We start from the raw sequence: 17,475 nt of genomic DNA, 5'->3' as shown, positions 1-17,475 counted from the left end.
GGCTAATCGCGTGTTAAACTTCCCGCGTACCCCTGTAATACACGTACCCTGGCTAATCGCATGTTAAACTTCCCGCATACCCCTGTAATACACGTACCCTGGCCAATCGCGTGTTAAACTTCCCGCGTACCCCTGTAATACACGTACCCTGGCTAATCGCGTGTATAACTTCACGCGTACCCCTGATATGCACGTTACCCGCTTTGCGTTCCTTGTTTGGCAGCCCTGTAAACTGGTCCAGGGTTAGCGCAGCCCTTTGCGATGATTTAGCGATTTTGATGGCTTTTCCTTGCGCGAGGGCGTTCTTGGGGGCGTTACTGGCGCTGCTGCAGGGTCGCTGCGATACTCTGCGCCACGGCTGGTTTGGGAGCCTAAAATCCATGAATACGCTGTGCGCGGAAATCGGTTTTAGCGCACGTGCCTGGCGCAGTCAATCGCACGCGGACACTCTGCGCCAGCCGCTTGCGACACTTTTCTGCGAAATTCTATGAATTACCCTGCTAATTGGAACCATTTGGAATCTTCATTGTCTTCTATTTTGCACATTATGTCTATACTTTTTGTGGTAATTTTATAAGAATTCCTGGGGCAACACACACACACATGGTTTGGCACTTCAGCAGAAGTAGGTACTTTTAAATTTTAGTATTTCTTTTTTGTATGTGTTTAATGGAAGTTTGCTATTTGTACAGTAGTTGCTAGTGTTTTGTACATCTATTTAATTTTGTAAGTGGCTTTCAATTCCAAAATATTTTCTCTGCATATGCTCTATTTCTTTGAGTAGTTGCTTGGCTGTACCATGTAGAAGTTTGACATGTAAATTGGCTAGTGCTAAAGCAGTACTTTTAGCATAGTAGAGTATTTGGACTAGATGTCTTATAGTTGAATGATGTGTTGATATCATTTTGATATGATGGGAGGTGCTTTTGCAAATAGGTCCTGAAATGCAAGCTAATGAATGTACTTGTAGTCCTGTGTATTTGTGCACTGGACAGGCATCCATATTTTATAGTAGTTTCATTTTAATTTTCTGTTTGCTTTTTACATACTGATTGAGGAACTGGTGTAAAGATTGAAAGATGTTCTGGCTATTACACATTGATGTGCACAGCCATTTCTAGACTGGACATTTTGGTTGAGTAGAATGGGGAGGTGATACTGAGTTTTCTGGGGATATTTTTGTGATTTTTTGGTGTGACTCCATTCACCTCCACAGATGTTTAAGAAGCTATTTTTGTTGATATTTCGTTTATTGAGAAGTCTTTTTTGTAGTTTAGTAGTTACTTTTGTTAGTGGTTTCATCCTGTTTAAAACTAAAATAAATAACTTCCTTTTGAGAAGGATTGCACTCTCTACGAGAGCTTCTAGGATTAATTTTTTACGGTAGGTTTTAAGGGTTGTGCATGATTTCTCTCCTGTTTTTAAAAGGGTCTGAAGGACTCCATGGCAGAACATTTTTTGTAAAACATTTTTTTTTGGTATGCTTACTTGCCACTACATCAGGATGTATAGGTGCAGTGTTAGCAGTAGTGGTAGGTGAAGTCTTGTTAATCACTTTCTGTTTGATTTTACATTTTGATAGAGGAGGGAAAGTTTCTGTACTGGAAGCTTGTTTTGTTTCGCTTAATGACTCTATTAGCTGTTTTATTTGAACTTTTTGTACAAAATCTGCTAGAGATAGATACTTATTTTGGACAATTTTATTTTGATTTGCTCTATTTCTGCATTGCTTTCTATGAAGTTGCTTTTTGGTAGGCATTCTTTGGGGTCTGTTGGAGAAAAAAAGAAAGTGTGGGTTGGGCTGTTGTGTAGTGTATGCGTGCTTTGTGCATGAGTGTCTGTGTATGATGGTAAGTATGATTGTTGAGGTGTGTGATTGTGCAATGGGTAGCTACATCAAGTTGGGAAGGCTATTCTTGTATTTGTGTGTTACTATACTGGGCTTCAAATGACAATATAAATTATGGAACTGGTAAGGGGAAGCACTAATACTATATCTAATGGTAAAGAGTTAATATATGTGTTTCTTCTACAATACTAAAATCCTAGTGTGTTTGAGTAACAGTTAGAACATTGTGTTCGTTTTATAGTTACTTTTATGTATGGAAAGAATAGTTTTCTTCTAAGTGCTGCTTTTCAGGAGAGTGGTCTTCACTGAAATTGTTAAAGAAATAAATCAGTGAATATGTGTGTTTATATCACTTTTGTTGATGTAGACATTGTTTTGCACTTTACTTTTCCTATGCCAAGGAGTTCCCCCCTTCTCACCTGAGTTCGATCTTGCTGGATGTCTTGATCGATGCCTTCTTGTGGACGGAACGAGTCTTGAAAAAGGCTGCACGAGTCTCTTCCGACTCCAGCGTGTGTTCAAAGTTCCGGGAAGCAAAGATCCAGGAATCCGGGAAATTTACAGAGTGCGCTACTAGCACACAGGTCCAGGAATCAAGAAAGGAAGGAAAGGGACTAGGAATGGGGTTGGTTGGAAAGAAGCAAGGAAAACAATACTGTGAGCTACGGAGTACACGTCAGGTCGCTTCTTCGCAATAGCCATTGAGACGCGCGGAGCCACGTGAGGCATGGTCTATTAATAGAACATGCTACGTCCAAGGTGTAGAGCGAAGAAGGTGTTTCACAGTCAACGGCTATGTTGGTAGTACAAGGGAGTGTAAGCCCCATTGAGACAAGGACCAGGAAGTCCAACAGGCGTGTGTTCTGTAGTTCATGACAGCATGCCTCCTCCGGAGACCCGTTCCTCCGGGTTTGCCTGGGTGTATAAGGTGAAATCTTGTGAGCAGTCGAGGGTCTTGAGATTAGAAAGTGGTTCCCAGGTTCTTTCACTAGGAGGATATCCTTTCCTTTCAACCAGGTATTGAAGCTGACCCCGTTTATACCTGGAGTCACATATTCGGGATACTTCATATTCCAATTGGTTGTCGACCAGCAGAGGTGGAAGTCGGCAGGATTTCCGGGAGGATTGGGTGTAGGGTTTTAATAAGGATGTGTGAAATACTGGGTGAATTTTCTTCCAGGAGTCTGGTAGTCTGATCCGGTATGAAACTGGATTGATAATTTCCTTGATGGGAAATGGTCCATAGTTCTGAGGAGTCAACTTGTTTGGCCGTAGATGTCGGGGTAGTAATTTCGAGGTCAACCAGACTTGATCACCAATTGCATAAGAAGGACCTGGTCTTCTTTTGGAATTTGCATACCTCTTAGTCTGTGTTCTGGCCCTCTCTAAGTATTCTTTGGCCTCTTGGTGTACGTTGATGAGGGTTTCTATCCAGGAATCGACAGTAGGTACTGGCGTAGGATGAGGCAGAACAGAGGGTAGAACCGATGGATGGAAACCTTGGCTACAATAAAAAGGACTGGTATTAAGTGCTGAATGATCGGAATTGTTGTAGGTGAATTCAGCCACGGGTATCTGGAGCGACCAGTCATCCTGAACCTTGGTGGCGAAACATCGAAGATACTGCTCCAGGGTCTGATTAGCATGTTCTGTGGCCCCGTTGGTTTGGGGATGATAACCAGATGAGAGGGCGCGTTGGATTCCCAAAATGCGACAGAGATGTTTCCAGAATTGAGAGACGTATTGAGGTCCTCAATCAGATATGATCTTGGAAGGAAGTCCATGTAAACGGAATATGTGTTCCAGGAAGAATCCAGAAAGCTCGGACGAGGATGGTAGCTTACACAGGGGTGTAAAATGAGCCATATGAGTGAACAAGTCTATGGTAACCATGACGGTCGTGTATCCTCGAGAAGGTGGTAATTCCACAATGAAGTCTGTAGCAATGAATTCCCATGGCCTTGTTGGCAGTGTAGGTTGCAGTAGAAGACCCACCGGTCTCTTGTTATCATGTTTATTTTGACTGCAAATAATACAAGCTTTCATGTACTGCTGTACGTTGGTCTTCATTCCAGGCCACTAAAACTGTCTTTGTATGAGGCAGAGGGTGTTGGTTATGCCACGATGTCTGGAGTGAAGGGTATCATGACAGAGGTTGATTATTCTTTGTTGTAATTTCTGTGTAGGAATGACCAGTGCATTGTCCTTGAATAAATATCCTTCCTTAACTCTTAGGTTCCATGGATTCATCCTTGAAATATCCTTCCAGAGGTCAGAGGATTGGTTTTTCACTCAAATTTCTTCCAGGGGGTTGACTGCTTGAGCTACAAAGATCGTGTGGGGAAACATCTTAGGATAGGCTCTGTCTTCAGTAGTTACATAGTCAGGACGTCGAGATAAGGCGTCAGCAATCAGGTTTTGTGATCCAGGAACATGAGTGATTTGGAATTGGTACTGGGCAAAGAAGTCGGCCCAATGCGCCTGACGACTGTTCCTGCACTCCAACTGTAGAATGTGAAGATGCCGATGGTCCGTGCGGACCTGAACTGGATATCTAGCACCCAGAAGTAGACGTCGCCATTAAGTGAAGGCTTGGCGGATGGCTAACAGTTCCTTTTCCAGGACGGAGTAATGTGTCTCACTGGGAGTCAGGGTTCATGAGAGGTAAGCAATGGGGTGTTCCAGTTTATCCTCAAGTTCCTGCTTCAAGACCGCTCCTATGGCGTAGTTAGAGGCATCCGTTTCCACTAGTAATGGCCGATTTATGTCGGGTTGGGCCAAGATGGGGGCTTGCGTGAACTCTGTCTTTAAACGTTGGAATGCCTTATCTTGCGGTGTAGACCAGAGAAAGGGGGTGTCTTTCTTCAAGAGGGCAACAATCGGCTGAACGATCTCGGAAAAGGTAGAAATTAACTTCCGGTAGAAGTTGGCAAGCCCCAGGAAGGATTGAACTTGTTTCACGGACGTGGGAGCGGGCCATGCCAGTATGGCCTTTACCTTTGAAGGGTCCATACCAGTTCCTTCTGGGCTAAGGATGAATCCTAGGTAGTGAACAGAAGTAACGTGAAACAAGCATTTTTCCGGTTTGGCTAAAAGTTTGTGTTCACAGAGTCATTGTAATACTGCCTTTACATGTTCTTCATGCTTTAGAGGATCCTTGGAAAAGATCAATATGTCACCCAGATAGACAATGATGAAGAGGAATAACATGTCATAAAACACCCTATCTATAAAACGTTGAAAAACTGGGGGGGGGGGCATTGGCTAGTCCAAAGGGCATGACTAGATATTCATAGTGACCAAAGGGTGTTCTAAAGGCTGTTTTCCATTCGTCTCCTTCCCGAACACGGATCAAATGATAGAGACCCCGGAGATCCAACTTCGTGAATATCATGGCACCTCTCACAGCTTCCAGGATATCCGAGATCAGGGGCAGTGGGTACTGATCTTTGAGGGTGCATTGATTTAAGCCACGATAGTCGAGGCAAGGTCTGAGTTCCTTTGTGTCCTTCTTGGGAACAAAGAACAACGAAGCACCCGCTGGAGATTTTGAGGGTCTTATGGTGCCGTTTTCAAGGTTGGTATCCAGATATTCTCGGAGGGCCTTTTTCTCTGGTTCAGAAAGGATGAACATTCTGCCGAAGGGAATCACTGCTGAGGGATCTGTATCTATGGCACAGTCTTCAGGTCTGTGAGGGGGTAAGGCCTGGACTATGGCAGTTGAAAATACATCAGCACATCCCAGATAGGCCTCTGGGACTTGTATGGGACTTGTATGATATTGTCTGCAGGCTTATGGGTCCTGAAGTGAGGGGTCTTCCGTCGATTGCTTCCACCGGCTGCATGGTGCTTCGTGTCTCATACGGAATATGATGACTAACAACCCAGTCTTGATCAATGAAAATTCCCATAGCTCCGCAGTCTACCAAGGCCAGAATGGGGTAGGTCTTATTCTTGGAGGGCGACAGGAAGGCCTGCAGTATCACCAAATTGGTTTGTCCAGGAGAGTTCAAGGATGGAATTGATGTGGAGCAAACACTCCCGAAGCTCTGCTCCATCTAGGATCGGGGGCTAGCGTTTCCCAAATGCCGAGGAGGGGCTAGAGGACACTCCCTAACCAAGTGTTTGTCTGAGGCACAATACATGCACAACCCCGTATGAATCCTTCTCATCCTTTCTTGCGGGGATATAGGTCCACGGAAGGCTCCTATCTGCATGGGTTCTGGTTCAGAGACTGAGCCTGGGTTTGTGTCTATCTTGGTGGTACTCTCAAAGGACAGCTTCGGAGGATTACCTCTGGATTTCTTCTTCTCTGCCTTCCTTTCCTGGATACGGAAATCTATTTGCATGGCAAGGTCCATTAATGCCTGGAATTAGTTTGGGCGAGCCACTCTGGCCAACTCATCCTTAATCTCCTCATTCAGTCCTCTCCTGCAAAGGGTAAAACTCAACTCAGGGGACCAATCAGCTTCTTTGCCTAATTGCTTGAATCGGGTAACATAGGTGAGCATATCCTGGGATCCTTGCTGAAAGCCTTACAGGCATTCCTGGGCACTATAGACCTGCTCTGGACAGTCAAACATGGTCTTAAGGGCTTGTATGAAGCCATCATAGTCATCTAGGAGAGCATCGCCGGAATTAACGAGGTGCGTAGCCCAGGTTAAGGCGTTTCCTGAAAGGTGGGAAATTATGAACCCCACTTTAGCCCTGGGAGTTGAAAAGTAGTAGAGCTTAAAAGTAAAGTGGACCAAACATGAATCCAGGAATCCGCAAAGGGTTTTTTGCCGACCCATCGTATTTGTCCACTATGCCGCCCAGCAACACACTTTCTTTTGTGGCAGAATCACGGGATAGTACTAATTGTTTGAGAGCGGCGTTTTCCACCTTTAGATTCTGCACCTCGTTTGATAGCTCTTGCATGCCACGCATCAGGTCCTGGACGGCCGCTTCCATGTCCATATCGAGTTTGGTCGGGTGGCGTCTCAAACTGTCAAGGAGTTCCCCCCTTCTCACCTGAGTTCGATCTTGCTGAATTTCTTGATCGATGCCTTCTTGCGGACGTATCGAGTCTTGAATAAGGCTGCACAAGTCTCTTCTCACTCCAGCGTGCGTTCAAAGTTCCGGGAAGCAAGGATCCAGGAATCCGGGAAATTTACAGAGTGCGCTACTAGCACACGAGTCCAGGAATCAAGAAAGGAAGGAAAGGGACTAGGAATAGGGTTGGTTGGAAAGAAGCAAGGAAAACAATACCGTGAGCTACGGAGCACACGTCAGGTCGCTACTTCGCAATAGCATTGAGACGCACGGAGCCGCGGGAGGCGTGGTCTATTAATAGAACACGCTACGTCCAAGGTGTAGAGCGAGGAAGGTGTATCACAGTGGACGGCCATGTTGGGAGTACAGGGGAGTGTAAGCCCCGTTGAGACAACGACCTGGAAGTCCAAAAGGGGCGTGTTCTGTAGTTCATGACATCCTATGTGCATCCTGTATATTTTATTTAGAATCTGTTAGTTGAATATATTTTTCAAATGAGTATAATAGTAAATGTATAGAGCACACTTGTTTTTTTAATGTTATGTTAATGGATGTTAAGAGATAGAAGAAATAATCATGTGCATTTTATGCTATTTTTGAAGGGTACATGGCAGAGATTGTATATAAAAGCATTCAATGTATGGCTTTGTGAAGGTGTGAGAAATAAAGCAGAAGGATTTCATATAGAGGCAGTGATGTTGTTTGATCTGGGATCCTTTCTAACGATATTGTCTGCGTGTGTGCTTGAATGAAGATGTATGTACTCATCCTGGCTGCGTGTAATTTTATAATACACTGGGCAGTCTTTTTCATAATTATACTGTTATTTTTCCCATCTTATAATATGAAACAATATCTTTTTAGATAGGTGTGTGTGTAAACAAAAATTTGGAGAGCTGAAATGTTTGCAATTCACACTTCATCATAGCAGATGGGAGAAATGACAGTAAGTTCATTGTACAGTTTATACAGGGTAAGTGGCAGTTACTCTGTTCATATTTTCATTTTACATTTTTAAAGCACTTACACAGTCTGTGGGCATCGAGGCGCTGATACAGGAATTGTTTTTTTTTTAGTTGAGTAATTATTTTGTCTTAGTTGCATATTTATAATGCGCTTAAGCATCCAGAGGTTTCTTAGCGCGGACCCGGGGATCACATCTGTGTTGCTTTGTGTCATTTTGCTTTCAAGGCACGCATGTTGCCGCTGAACTATGTAGGATGTATTACTAGAAGAAGTGTACATGTACTGTGTAGAAAATATTCATACCTATAGTATGTGTTTATGCATGTGGATGTGCATGAATCTGCACATTTTATAGTAGTTGCTGTAGGTCCTTTGCAGTCACAGCCAAATTGTACTGAGAGTGATCAATAGTATATCTAAAGAGCTGATCTGTGATGACAGAGTTAGATGTAGAGTTCTTGGATGTGATTGTGGATGATTGTGTGACTGCTTAACAGTAGCCAATAAGGAAGTGGTGCAGAGAGTGCAGTGGAAAGGGTAGAAGGTCTGCCCCAGTGTTACGTACACGCTCTGCGGACAGCACGGTTGTTCGCAGACAGGACATGCCACATCCGGGGTTTCCGAGCATGAAGTGGAAGTGCATTTTAAGGATAAGCCAATCAGGTGTTCATATTGAAAGGGGCTGTGTGTAGTGAAGATCGCAGATGTGCAGAAAGTCAGGGTGTTGGTGGTTGGAGAAATGTTTGTGAATGGTTTGGAGCAGTATGCTAAATCTAGGAATGTGGCTAACAATTTTGGCACAAAAGGAGTGGATGCGGTGTAGAGCACTGTGCCTGATTTGAATTTGCATGCAATTCTAGCAGTTTGTCAGGATATGGCTAGGTTTCATAGTCCACATGTAGTTGTCCTACACTGTGGTGATGTGCTTTTGGGCTATGTCAGTGCCCCTACTTTGTTGCAAGATCTGCAAAACTTGGTTCAGGCAATCATGAAAGTCCTTCCAAATGCCAAGGTTATTTTTTCTGCTTTGTTACCTAGAGCAGTATGGGACAATAGTTGTGTGTTTTGTCCACAGCAAAATATTACTAGGTGTGCAATCAACTGAGGCATGTTTGCTTTCATGCTAAGAGCTGGTATGTTCTTTTGTAATAATGAGAACATTGATTCTGGTAATGTTGTTTATTTCAAAGAAGATGGCATTTATTTATCTTTTATGGGAAATGCTGTGCTGTTTTGGAACATAAGGGTTGCTTTGGAGAAGCTAATGTGAAGATTTTTGGAGGAAAATAAGAAAAATAAAAACAAAAAAAATACAAAATAAAAGGTGTTTCTGAAGCATCTGCAAAACCCCCACAAAAAAAGGCTCTTTTCAGAGCCAACCCCAAAGGGGAAATGGGGCACACGATTTGAATTTTCATTCCCCACGTTCAGATTTTTCGATTTGTCCACGGACAGCGTTGTTGTCCACGGATAGCACGTATTACATAGGGGGATTTAGGGGTTGAGAGGCATGCAAATGAGACTGAGCAGAGCAAGGGATTGGTCAATAAGGTTTACTGGGTGTGTTGTGTAAGGAGAGTTTGTCAGTAGGTCTTTTTCCTGAGAGAAGAGCAGACAGCTTTGGCTGTGTGTTTCAGAAAGCAGATTGTTTGGATTTTGGGAGATTCGTGGATAAATTGGTTGGAGATGGATGCAGATCGTTGTGGAGTAGCTGCACATCTTGGATTCTCTCATGTGGAAGTGCACTGGCAAGGAGTGCGTGGAATGAAATGGGTGGATTTGGTACCTCTCTGTGCTTCTTTGGTGACACAGCATCATCCAGACGTTATTATTATTCATTGTGGAGGGAACAGTTTAGGAAATGTGGCTGGAATCTCTGCAATTTGCAATGAATGAAGGACTTGGGAAAGTCATGGACATGTATCCAAACTCCAGCGTATTTTTTTCCCGTATTGCGCAGAGACAAATGTGGCTGCGTTCTTTTTCATTTGGTCCACAAATGGAGAAAGCAAGGAGCAATGTTAACAAGGCTGTTTGTGTCTTTTTGAGAGATGTTGGTATGTCCTCTTTTCAGAATGAAAACATTAGCACACACATTTTTCGCAGTGATGGAGTACATCTTACTTATGTCGGCAATCACATTTTTCTGCAAAATATACAAATGCATTGAGACCTTTTTTGGAATTACAGCAATCCATTTTGCCGTAGGTGTTGACCATTTGAAGTTTTTGAAAGACAAAAAACACCCACAAAAAGGCTCTTTTCAGAGCCACCACTTCCCACTTTTCAGAGCCACAAAGTGCAATGGTTGTGACAGGGCAGCGGACTTCTAAAAATGCACAGGGCACTGCACTATTTATTTTTCACTTCTGTTTTTAAACTGTGAAAGGCGGCTCTGAAAAGAGCCTCTTTTTTTTTGTTTTTGTTGTTTTATATTTTTTGTTTTTTTTAAACATGACACACAAGGAAAGGAGGGGAAAGGAGGGTAAATAATGGACACCAACCACAGGGATAAAGGGCAGGTGGAGAGTGGAAGATGTAGGGTGGGCCTTATTCAGGTAGGTCGCAGACCTTCTGATGCTTCTTGACTGCAGTCTCCAAAGCAGTCCGAAGGTTCTCCCCCTGCAGAGTACTGCATCGCAGTACATGCACAATATTGTGACCCTCGAAAGGTAAGGGTCAACAGCATCATGAATCGCATATGAGGCAGCTGGAGGGATGCACTCTCCCACAGGAGTGTCTTTTGTGGTGACAGGAGTGGAAACAGAGGATGCTGAAGAGGAACTCAACATACTACGTTTATCGCAAGGTACAACCTTATGAAGAGCCCTACCATGGAATGACGTTAGGTGTTGCTTCATTGATGTAGTACCAAAGCTATAAGAACCAGACTTGCCACAACTCAGCACCACGTGGAACTGAGTGCAGATCACCTTGTTCGCTTGAGCTTTTGACTTTCCATCAACGGTGGTAAATAACCGCCACATCCAAGACTCATGATGAGTGCTAGCAGTAGGGACTTCCACTACCTCATCCTCTTCATTATCTTCATCTGTCTCCTCTGCATCCCTACACCTGTTCCCCTCTGCAGGCCCTTGGGGACTTGGTGGTTGTGGAGGGGGTGGGGGTGCTGATTCCAAGACAGTAGCAGCAGAAGCAATTTGGGATGCCATCTGGAAGGTTAATAACCAGGAACTAGGAACCAGGAAACAAGAACAGCAACCTGCACAATTGTCCTGTTGGAAATCTTGGAAATCCAAAAGCAGAATGAGGATCAGCTCTGGGGCATGGCCTTTTATAGGGGTGCTGGGGCGCGCTTTGCGGCCACCCCGCGCCGTCCCTGAACATTTCGAACACCAAGAACAGGCTCAAAAAGTTCCAGAAAGTATGTAGATCGGCAGGGACATTGGCTGGGAAATGTGCAATGGTGAACTTTTACTGTAAAATACCTTTAAATGTTTGAGGGTCCGCAAATAAGGACACTTGCTCAGCGTGGGTGCGGTCACATGATAACATCGCGGACACGTTCGCAAATGGGACGGCTGTCCGCAGGACACCAAACGTGCAGTGCGGTTGTGCGCATACACGTGGGATATCTACGGACAGTGTTCGGGTCCCCAAACTAATTAAAAGTGCGACATACGTGCAGCGAACAGTTGCAGAGAGGCGCGATGTTCATAGGACCCAAGTGTGTGATGCGCATATGCGCGGGTGTTCTACGGACAATGTTGAAGTCCCCGAATAAAATAAATGTGCGTCAAAACTTTGCGGACAGGCGGACGGGATATGTGTTTTATGGATATATTCATTCTGGTTGGGCACATTACGAACAGCTGGGGTGTTATTATGACACCCCCATTTTGGATGATTGCAGGGAGGCAGACATCTTGTGTGTTCTGAGGACATCGCCATTTCAATTATGAACAGTACAAACAGGTATATTGTCCTTAGGACACCCCCATTTTGGTTAACTATGGACAGGAGGACATCTTGTGTGTTCTAAGGACACCTCCATTTTAATTACATACAGTACGGACAAGTATAGTGTCTTTAGGACACCCCCATTTCGGTTAATTGCGGACATAACGGACACCCGCGCTGTCCGCGCACACCTTGACTTCCTTTTTTAAAAAAAATAAGACACAGGCATATACTAAGAACACACTTAAAAGGTTGTTATTGTTTAAAATGTGCGTCAAAACTTTGTGGACAGGCGGACGAGATATGTGTTTTATCGATATATTCATTCTGGTTGCGGACATTAGGAACAGCTGGGGTGTTATTAGGACACCCCCATTTTGGATGATTGCAGAGAGGCAGACATCTTGTGTGTTCTGAGGACATTGCCATTTCAATTATGAACAGTACAAACAGGTATATTGTCCTTAGGACACCCCCATTTTGGTTAACTATGGACAGGCGGACATCTTGTGTGTTCTAAGGACACCTCCATTTTAATTACATACAGTACGGTCAAGTATAGTATCTTTAGGACACCCCCATTTTGGTTAATTGCGGACATAACGAACACCCGCGCTGTCCGCGCACACCTTGACTTCCTTTTTTAAAAAAAAATAAGACACAGGCATATACTAAGAACACACTTAAAAGTTTATTATTGTTTAACAGTAGAAACATTAGGAAAGAGAGGGGGAAGCAGAAACAGAAACAAATACAGGGGAATTAGGGGTTTGGACATGATGTATGGAAGGGGACAAAGGGATGGAAGTCTCATCGTAATGTACTTCTTGGTGGGGAGCGTTTGGGGATATTTGGCTGGGACATGGAGAGGGGGAACAGGTACATGTGGGACAGTGGTATTTAATGTTTTCTTTAATGTGGTCCACAACACACTCTTTTAGTTGATTTAAGTGTTGCATTAACAAATCAATTTTTAGTTCCATTAATTTCAGAGGATCTTCTAATATCTCTTTTGGTATATTATTTTTATTGGTTGTCTGGTCTGTTAAAAAAACAAATGTGTTAAGTACACATAAAGTAATGGTTATTAATTGGTTTATGTAGAGAAATGTTTTGTCTACCATCATTATCACTGTTTTCACTCATTTCCTCTCGTGGGAAATTTTCTTCCAGCCATTCCAAAGTACTGGACATTTCTGTGTTAAAAAAAATAATATTAGTTTTAGTGTTCATAATACAGAAAATGTATAAGTATATGAAATAAATGTAGTGTACTTACTACTTTTTTACAAGTACTGTGTAAGTATGCTCTTGCTTCTTCCTGTGCAGTTTCTGTGAGGTAATTCAGTTGGAGGCATATTTATTTTGTTTTGGTATACTCCATTATATTGGAAATGCTACTTCAGTGGATGATTGGTGTCTTACATATACAGGTTCCACTTATTATTTATTATTAAATGCAATGCATTTATGTGGTGCTTTTTGAATATGTTTGGTGTTTTATTGTATGATACAATAATCTAAGATACCCCCTGAGTTTTTGGATAGTGCTGATGGTGACTGCGTCCGCCCGCGGACATGCGAACGGTCCGCAGACATCAAAATCACTAGCAGGACAGGGTGTTCATTATGTTCTATGTCATATAAATGTAAGGTAAGGGATTCTTAGTAAACATTTATAACATTTCCATTATCTATATTTATATTCAGTGAAAAAAACTTAGTTAAAGGGACATTATGGTTAAATTGGACTACTAAAAATCTATGAAATTCAGTGAAAAAAACTTTTTTAAAGGGACGTAATGGTTCCAAGTAAAACCGAAAAACCCCTGAAATTCGCAAGTTATGGTAAGCTAAGCAACCATAACTCGCGCTACCATAGTGCACTGCTAAGACTAACACCCAGGACATCAAAGATGTCATCAAAAATGGGGTTTTTCCATTTTACTTGGAACCATAACGTCCCTTTTACAACATTTTTTTCACTAAATTTCATTGGTTTTTAGTAGCGCAACTTAACCATAATGTCCCTTTAAAGACGTTTTTTTCACTGAATATACTTGTGATACCTGAGATGATCTCACTTTGTCTTACCAACAATTGTTTTCTCTTCAACAAGCAGTTCTTTATGCAACTACAAGGCACTGCTATTGGCACTACATTTGCCCCCTCCTATGCAAATCTGTTGATGGGCTGGTGGGAGAAATTTGTGGTATGGCACCCTAGAAACAGTCAATAAACATCAGAAATTGCCCTATGGCTGCAATATATTGATGATTTGTTTGTCATCTGGGAGGCACCAATTCGGAATGGTTGGATTTTGTTACAGCTCTTAATATTAATAACCTCAATCTGCAATTCATATCACATGCTTGGATATTCTTGTTACTGTGGCTCAAGGTGAACTGACCACTAGCTTGTATAGAAAACCCACAAGTTCTAACATTCTACTTCATGCCAAGAGCAACCATCCCACAGCCCTCAAATGGAGTATCCCATATGGGGAATTCATTCGCATACACAGAAATTGTTCTAAGATCCAAACCTTTGATTGCGAATGTGCCCTTATGGCTAACAAGTTTAAACATTGTGGATACCCTAAGAAAGTTCTGGAGAGAGCCTTTCAGAAAGCCAGAGACACAGATCGCTCATTACTACTGGTAGCAGACACCTTGGAACACATAACCACAGACATAAGCGGGACACGGCTCATTTTGACTTATGGAAAGGTGCTTATAATATTCGCCAAGTCATGCAACAACATTGGCATATCCTTAAATCTGATGAACATCTTAACAATATTTTGGGAGATCGCATTAACATTACCTTTGCGCAGATCCACTTAGTTTAAGGATACTTTAGTACCGAGCTTCATGAGGCCAATTGATAATGTATCGACCAATGGGTGGATGAACCCCAATCCACTGGGCTTCTACAAATGCTCAAAACGTAAAGCCTGTACTTATGCTGTCAACAAGACCTGTTATGCACATCCCATTTTGGGCAATAACATCAAGAATGTGTCTAGAATCACATGCAATACCGAATATGTGCTTTATGTGTTGAATTGTCCCTGCAACATGTGGTATGTGGGGAGAACGAGAGGCAAATTAAAACTGAGAATGCTTCAACACATTAGAGTCATAAGAAATGTAGATCCTAAATATCCGATGGCTCTGCATTTTCAGTCCAAACATGGCAGACAATTGGAGGGTTTTTCCTTCGTTGGTATCAGGTCAGTGCCCAAATCACCCAGGGGTGGCAATCGGGAGCTACTGCTGAGACAATTGGAAACAAGGTCCATCTGGATCTCGAGACGAAAAGACCCAGGGTCCATAATCTTGATGAAGAACTTTATATGTTTTTGGGCACTTTAGGTATTTTTGAATTTTCCATATACTGCCGGTCCTCTTTCTTCTCATTGTATGCATATGTCCAACAGCATGTCTCCATTACCCTGAATTTCATTCCAATTTTTTATTCTCTCTGAACGTATACCTCAGGTTGTTCTCTTATGAAATTTTGAAGCCTTTCTTGTTGACTATTGCTTTTAGTATGATCTTTAGGTGGGTTTTTAAAGTGAATATCATTATGATTAGCTTTTATACACAGAATGGTTTGTCTCTTTTATGCTTTACTTTTTTGCCCCTTTTGTCAGTAAATGTCACCATTCACCTTTGGGACACCTACTTTGGTTTTGATGGCTTTTTTTATTTTTAATATAATGCATATGGTTTATAGCTTTAAACCTTACATTTATCATAATCTCATTACATCGGTTCATACAAATGGATTTGACAAATTAATATGAATTATCCAAGGAGAAATAATTGTTCATGACCAGGGATTAATTGTGTCTGGATTGCTTGCGAGAAGCGAATAATCGCAGTCGTCATGGAATTGTTGTTGCCAGATAAGATATGTGCCCATCGTTCTTCAGGGTCCATGGGTTTGTTGGATTTCATCTAGAGCCTACCAACTGCAATGCGTTTGTCTGCTAAGGCTGGACATTGCATTAATAGATGATGGAGACTTTCAATAGTGTCTTCTTCCCTGCAATACCTGCATGTTTGATTTCGAAGGGCTTTTTGTGCTCGTATCCCAAGAATTTGCTGTGTTGGAAGTGCATTAAGACGAAGCCGCATGAAGGTGTCTCGAATAAGACGGTCAGGAAACAGGTTCAAATAACAAGGGATCACATTTAAGGCCCTAACTTCGGTGATACAGTTTAACGTAAGTTTGTATCTGTCTTTTTCTTTTATTGTTGATATCCAGTTGAATCTTTCAATTTGGATTTTGGCTCTTTGGGGTCTGCAAACTAGGGTTTCAATTGATATGTCATATCTTATCCTTTCTTGATTAAGGAAATCCTTCCATTTATTCAGAGCCATTGTGTTGAAGTGTCCAGCGATTGGACGAAAAATGTTCAAGGCGGGAATCTTCTCGTTATTGCTTATTTTCCAGAGAAGGTCAAGTTGTTTCCACTCTATGATTGATTGCACGGATTGTAGGCCAAGTTTGATTCGAAATCTTGATGAAGGAATGGATTTTGGGATGGCTAAAACCTTTGCCCAAAAGATTCGCTCCAATTGGTCCCATATGATTGTTGGTAGGTTTATATTAGACTCTCCACCGTACGTCAAGATGGGTACAACTTTTTGTTTGTTGAAAATTACGACTGGTTTCGTGGAATATTTGCAAAGTTTTTTATGTAGTACTAGGCCTTGACGTGCTAGAGAGCGTGCTTTACCTTTCAGGTGATCAATCCATGGTTGCTCGACAGAGGATTTATTGAGCCAGACCCCTAGATATTTAATTGTTTGAACTTGATCTTTTTTTTCCTTCTGTAGAAAGAATGATGGTGTTTTCTGAGTAGTGCCCTTTTGACTAGTTAATGACATGATCTTAGTTTTTCTGGTATTTATTTCCAACTGATTTGTATCCATGTATTCTTGGATGTTATTCAGGGCAGTCTGCAGGCCTCTCAGTGTTTTGGCAAAGATTGCAATATCATCAGCATAGAGAATCATTGGAATTGCTGTTGAGTTTAATTTTGGTGGGTTCATTTGAGGAATAGCTATGGTCTCTTCAAAGTCTGAGGTATACAAATTGTACAGGCTGCAGGCAGTGGGCAGCCTTGTTTGAGCCTATGCCATGTTTTTATTGGTTGCGTGACAAGGCCACTGTTGCTTAAACAGATCTGCACTTGTGTATTTGAATATAGCAACTTTATTGGTTCCAGTATGTTGTTTGGGCAGCCCCATTTTGACAATTTTTCCCATAAGATGATTCTGTTAATTTTGTCAAAAGCGAGATGCAGGTCCATGAAGGGCGCATAAGTCGGATACTGGATCTGATGGTTTCATGTTTGAGCAGATTTAAGATGAGTAAGTTAATGTTGGTCCCAACATTTTTTACAAAGCCAGTTTGACGAATGGCATGTCTGTTTGCTGTGGTGGCCCATTGGTTCAGTTTCAAAAGAAGGATGTTTGCAAAAACTTTTCCCAATGGCTCGAAGAGCGCAATTGGCCTGTAATTAGATGGATTCTCAGTTAGTCTTTGCTTGTAAATAGGGATTATTGTCACTCTTTGCCATGAGGCAGGAATATGTTTCGTACAATTTATCAAGGCAAATAAATTGCTGCAAAAGGCTGCCCATGTGTCAGGGTTCTTTTTTATAATGGCATTTGATAGGCCATCTGGAC

Source organism: Ambystoma mexicanum, chromosome 6q, assembly GCF_040938575.1.
Source record: "Ambystoma mexicanum isolate Mex_15411 chromosome 6q, UKY_AmexF1_1, whole genome shotgun sequence".
NCBI lineage: Eukaryota > Metazoa > Chordata > Amphibia > Caudata > Ambystomatidae > Ambystoma > Ambystoma mexicanum.
Note: the sequence above shows the minus strand (reverse complement) of the source record.